Source organism: Lissotriton vulgaris, chromosome 1_1, assembly GCF_964263255.1.
Source record: "Lissotriton vulgaris chromosome 1_1, aLisVul1.2, whole genome shotgun sequence".
Taxonomy (NCBI): Eukaryota; Metazoa; Chordata; class Amphibia; order Caudata; family Salamandridae; genus Lissotriton; species Lissotriton vulgaris.
The window spans coordinates 67,057,780-67,064,321 of NC_141685.1; the positions used below are offsets into that span (position 1 = coordinate 67,057,780).

General features: G+C 41.7%; 1 pseudogene across 1 annotated transcript; it reads left to right on the forward strand.

Annotated features, from left to right (window-relative positions):
* The first annotated feature begins 1,067 nt into the window (after positions 1 to 1,067).
* LOC147737323 (uncharacterized) lies at positions 1,068 to 5,487 on the forward strand (annotated as a pseudogene). Its single transcript, XR_015296416.1, has one exon. The product of XR_015296416.1 is annotated as an uncharacterized LOC147737323 (transcript).
* The last annotated feature ends 1,055 nt before the right edge of the window (positions 5,488 to 6,542 follow it).

Here is a 6,542-nt window from a genome sequence, read left to right on the forward strand (position 1 = left end):
TCTTGATCTGACTTCCATCTCTTTACTTCCTCCTAAACTATCCTTTTCTGTCTTATCTACTACAACCAAAAGACACAGTATATGTGTGTGGACACACATGCACACAAGGCTTGCTTTAGGGTGGTGCAACCGGTGGAGCCGTACCTGGTGCTGACCTTGGAGGCACTGTGTTTATATGTAACTTATGGGTTCACAAGCATCTGCTGCACAGTTTCCTGTGCTGGACCCCTGTGGTCAAAGTGGAAGATAGCTTTTTTTCCCCTTTGCTCTATTTTGTGTTTTTCTTTTCCTGACCCTTCTTGGTTTCCTTTACTGTTATGCTGTTTTTTTCACTTTTTCAGGTGTTGCAGTGCCTGGTTCCTGTCGGAGGAGCATGATGAGTTCTGAGCCACCAAGTAAGTCCTTATCATCCGCACAATTTGAAATAGTGAATTCCACTGAGCTAACTGGACACAGCGTCAGTCTACAGTGGCATTTAAAGCATTGATTACAACTAGGCGAATTCCTTTTTTCAATAAAATGTCCCTTCCTAGATCCCTTGAAAAAGGAATAGATGAATAGTTTAAGTGAGTAGGGGAGTAAGTAACATCTAATAATTCATTAAAAGAATTACAAATATCTCACTATCATGCCAGCCTGTTTCACAGAGAGTGTAAATTGATAGTGTTGGCTGCTTCTAAGAATCTATGTCGCAATATATGTGCAACTTGTGTTTCTTTCTTAATTATTAAATACGTTTTCTCTCACATCCATGAGCTCCAGTAATCCGAAGCTCCCAATCTACAGTGTCCCCAAGCTGTTTCACCACTATCAGAAATGATACTCAACAGATTTCCTGGCTTGTTTTTGTCAATACTTTCTTTGTGCAAAGTATAAGGTCACATATATTTTTTCTTTGTGTTCATTTACAATTTTTGACTCCATTTCTCCAGGTGACTGTAGCATGAACAGAAAAAATAAGGTTTAAATTTAGTGAAACACAATGAAAAGGATTATTTTAAGGAAAGTTAAAACATTCTCGAGCTCTTGAGAAGAAACACATTCTATGTGCCAGGAATGGTGAGGATGTTGGTGCGGAAGAAACTTGTGAATGAGAAAGTTGTCAAATCCCTATAGTAAAATGACCATAAATGTTTACCAAGTGTCAGTAACTCAGATTGAGGAGAACATTGGCCACAATTGATCCCCACGCAGTGCACTTGAGAAAACTCAGTGCTGTACATTTTGTTTTTATGGTTTATGAGAAATGCTTTGGAGACCTAAACCCTCCCCAACCGATCAGCATCTGTAGACGTGTTGTGATGTGACAGAACCGTCAAAAAGACTAATATTCATGGTTTACAAGCGCAAGCTTTTGTCTCTGTCTCCTGAAGACGAGAGGAGAGAAAAGATTGTTTAAAAGAAAGTCATTGTAAATACTCTTTCTCAGATGTCGTTACAGCAAAGATGCTGGATTATCATTTCCAATATAGGAAGATTTTCTCCACCAGCTCTGTCTCTTGGGTTGATCCGAGTGGTTTCAAAGTGTCCTGTAACTGCAAAGTCTATCATGTACCTGTCTTAGCCACTGAGCAAAAAAGCATATACTGGCACAGGAAGTATAAAAGGGGCCAGTGTTAAGCTATTGATAATTCATAAACCACCCTGGCATGCCCTAATCATCTGTCATTACTTGTATGAACAAACATACCTTACAGGCAAACACTAAAGCCCAAAGACCTTATCAGTGCTTTTAAAACTCCTAAATCAAATGTGATCAAACTAGAATCAATAAATGAGACTAATTAAACTTGAGAAAATTCACCCGGGCATAACTTGGAGAAAATGAATCCATGAGAGGCCTCTTAATCAATACAAGGGGCTCCTCAGTGAAAGTTAATAAGACAAGTTAGATCGGTGCCTTTAAAGGTAAGAAAATAATTTCCAGGTAAAAACTATAATTAGTTGAATACATATGTTAAGAAGAGCATCTGAAATGTATTTTAGAAGTTAATGCTGAGTTGTAACATAAACAAGTACACGATCAGAAATCAGATTCAGTCTTAAGATGGCATGTATCCAGGAACAAACCCAACTTGGAGAAACAAACAACTCGAATAAGAGCAATGAATGTGAGAACAGCTTTAGTTATCAATCCCACCTCACTAAACATGAGAAAACTAGCGCTGGACGAAAACCCTATCAATGTCCCGAATGCCAGAAACACTTCAATCACAAATCCAACCTTATTGTACATGAAAGAACCCATAATGGGCATACACCGTATCAGTGCTCTGAATGCTGTCAAAGCTTCAGTCAGAAATCCAGCCTTACTGTACATGAAAGGACCCACACTGGACAAAAACCTTATCAGTGCTCTGAATGCTGTAAAAGCTTCAGTCATAAATTCAGCCTTACTGTGCATGAAAGAACCCACACTGGGCAGAAACCGTATCAGTGTTCTGAATGCCAAAAAGGTTTCTATTACAAATGCGGTTTAACTCAACATGAGAGAATCCATACTGGGCTCAAACCCTATCAGTGCTCTGAATGCCAGAAAAGCTTCAGTCGGAAAATAACTCTCACTCACCATGAGAGAACTCACACTGGGCAAAAACCTTATCAGTGCTCTGAATGCTGTAAAAGCTTCAGTCATAAATCCAGCCTTACTGCACATGAAAGGACCCACACTGGACAAAAACCTTACCAGTGCTCTGAATGCCGGAAAGGATTCAGTCTGAGATCCAGTTTAATTGAACACGAGAGAACTCACACTGGACTAAAACCTTATCAGTGCTCTGAGTGCCGGAAAAGCTTCAGTCAGAAATCCCACCTTACTGTGCATGAAAGAACCCACACTGGGCAGAAACGGTATCAGTGTTCTGAATGCCACAAAAACTTCAGATTGAAAACAACTCTCACTAGACATGAGAGAACTCACACTGGGGATCAACCTTATTAGCTCTTTGAATGCTGGAAATGTTTCAGTCAGAAATCTGTTCTCACTTAACCTGCGAGAACTTACCTGGAAAAAACCTCATCATTGTTCTAAATGCCAGGGAAGAGTCTGCTGGAGATTCAGTTTCATTCAACAAGAGAGAACCCACAATGAGAAAGAAAATGACTTGTGCTCTCAATGTGACAAAAACTTTAGTTGTAAATGTAACCTTTCTACATAAGAGAGACAATGTGGGAAAATAAAAGGTGCTCACTGTAAACCCTGGGGGAGGAGCTTTCACACTCGCAAAACATTTACATGAAGCAGCCACAAAGACATTGATTGTCCATCAAACTGTCTACTGAGAAAAGCACACAGCGTGGGATGGAAATGCTTGAATTAACCTCATTCTTTTGTAACTATTTGTGGCCTCATTCCATTCAGCGTGTTTTGTTTGCTGAGTGTTTATAATCCATGGCTCTGACTCACAGAGTCCATTCGATCCTGAACTTTGAGGCCACGCCTCCAAGGATCAGGAATGCTTGAACCTCAAACAGTTTCCAGCCTTAAGGAGCCTCACCAGGGGGCTGCAGCAGGAGTCCCTTTGTCATAGGTCTCTATGGGACCAACATCTGTTTATGTCTGTACCACGTAGGGTTGATCATTGAGAAAAACTAAAGGTGATGGATGGACTGGTAGTTAATCTCTGCAACATCCCACCACATCATTCTCTAGTCTTTGTGTAACTACAGACGAGGTCAGCCATATGCAAACCATTCTTGGCCCCATCCTAAATAGTCCTAATTGTCACGTCCTCTCTGGCTCCTCAGGATCAGGGTGATACTATATGGGGTCCACCTCCTGACTTCCCCCACACTCTGACTATTGAAATATACAGAGTATAGAGATAATCAAGCGAGGGATGGGAAAGGGTAGGAACTGCGGTGGAAAGGGATTACCTGTAACAGAAAGCATAACATTAATACTGTACAGCAATCCTTTCTACTCTCATATGTTCTCGCTTTAATCCTAACTATACCTTATAGGTCTTTCCCAATAAGATGTTCTTCTTGCGAACAGATAAACAGCACCACCTGTAAAAGACAATAACCATTCATCAACACCACACCAGTAACCGTGTATTGAAACACAAAAAATCCTTTTACTCAATCATACTCACATCCACACCCCGCGGATCCCAGAACAAAAATAGAACAAAATTATCCTTCTCCAAAGATTAAAAATAGGGTTCAAATCCAGTAACTTCTTGGTGGAAACAACTCAGTCTCAGTCTTGAGCCAAGAAAGAAAAAACACACAGTTTAGGGTTCCACCCAACGTGGAAAAAACACAAAAGGAAATCCAGAACTTTAGTCTCCCACAAGTATACTGTCTGAACAGGATAGGAAGTCACTCAGGAATATATATATATATCTTAGCATATATCAATGAGGCCAAGTGTTTGTCAATGAAAAGGTACAACTATACCCTTTGAAGATCGAGTCCAGGGTGAGATGCTGCCGTGGCTCCTTATCTGAAAATCACCAGACACAGAAGTAATCCACAAGTTCTCCACAGCCGCGAGAGAACTCACTTCTGTGATCCACACGCTCAGAAGAGCGGTGATCAGGAATACAGCTCGACGCAGCCGCGACCGGGAGAGGAACAAGAGCAGTTCATGCTCAGCCGAGCGGAACACAAGAAGACGCCCGCCGCAGCCACGAGCGGGCAAAAATGAAGGAATCCGGATCGCGTCCTCACGGAAGATGAGACGCGAGGTGGTACAGCGGCTCAGCCGAGCCTCCAGCGATACATGGATCTAATCCCCAGGAAAACAATGGGAAGGAACACAGGAATCCAATCCTCTAACAGCACGGCTGTTGACAGAGTCCAGGAAAGCCAGAATCACGTACAACGCTATCGCTTTGTCACGTGATTTTTATCAACTAGCGCTGCTTCTGCCTGAAGGCATTCTGGGACATGTAGTTCTCGATGTCTGTAACAATGTAAGCGCATGCAGATCTCAGTTCCTGACACTAATGACTTCTGTTCCAAAAGGACACAGCCTCATATTACAAAGATCCACATGAGTGGCCTCTTTCCATCTTCTTTTTGTTTCAAATGGAACCTGCTATCCCCTTAACCATGCCTCAGGCCTGCCACGTTCCATACTTTGGCTCTTATCCTCAACCTTGAACCATCTCCATAACTTGGAAGCTCCGAAGACTTCGCAGCTGTTGTAACTGCTTGAAGTTTCACACATTTTGATGGCCGTGGATTCAGGTTCAACTTGATGACCCAACTCTACTCTGTGGGAATTTTGCACTTCAAGCCACTTCTGTACAGCTCGTCACCTTTTGAGACTGATTCAGCCAAAAACCTTGCATCAAATTCCAGTGTTAATCATTACCTGAGACTAAACTTATCTTTGTCCTCTCGAGCATAGCTCCCAAAGTCAGCTACAATTTTGTAGGTGACTTCCTGATTGATTCAGTAGAACTGCTTGTTTTTTATTTATTTACCTTTTTGTTTGGATTTGACAGTTGTTTTTGCTAATTAATAATCCTTAAATCACAGCCCACCTTTAGATTTTGCTTCTGAATAATTGTTAAATATTCTTTTTGCTCTACACTTGGTTTGAATCTTACAGTTCCTTGTCTATTTTTAATAAACTGTATTGAAATTTGTGACTTTTACTGTTTTGCTTTTCCTTCGAGCGTGTCTTAGGCCATACTGCTCAAGCCACGTTACCAAAAGCGTGCTAAGAACACTTCAGTAGAAGACAAATTTACCTTTGATGATCAAAGTTTGGAAAAAGCAAAGCAGGCTGACTCCAGAAAGCACTCTAAGGTTACAGTCTTAGGTGGCGTCTGCACCACCTGTAATTGCAAAAATCAAAGATTATGAGGGAAGCTGTTGGTAGCTGTGCCCGGGAATTTGAGACTGCCTCTCAAACAGTCTCAAACAGTTGAAAGAGCACAAGAGGCACCCGTCAGAGATTCATGTCTCAGCAACTAAGACTGCCCGTTCCTGTCATACAACACTCACACTGAATCACACTCCCTGTGCAATGTACAAACATTTACATAAACAAGTTGTGTTGTGCTTTGTGAACAGGCTTTCACCCCCTTTGTATGCAAATGAGTTTCTGTGATCAGACACCCCAGGCTCCCATCTCTTCTAGTGCTGTGATAATGTGAGAACTGTAACGAGATCACAAACAAGGGCTGTATTGAGAAATAATCGTCTTCCAAGGCACACAGTAGTTTGTAGTTCTTTATTAGTATTTTAAATGTACATCCCCCATCCCGTTCCAAGGTAGAGTAAAGTTTGCGAAGCGCGACTCTCTTGTGGCCCGCTCCCCAGATTAAGTCCATAAGAACAGAAACAGAGTCCAATTTCCTGAAAAAGTGCAGAGGCAGGTAAACTAGAGTGGTCGAGAAGCAGTATAAATGTATTAACAGCATTTTTGCATTTCCACTCTACCCATGGGTTGATAGTTGCAGGGAGCCCCAAAACAACAGGGAGCTGCAAACCTTGGATATCACCTAAGTTGCCCTGTACACGTTCATTGTCGTGTGGTAAGTTCATCGCTTAATACCTGAAGATGTTAGGGTGCCACCCCA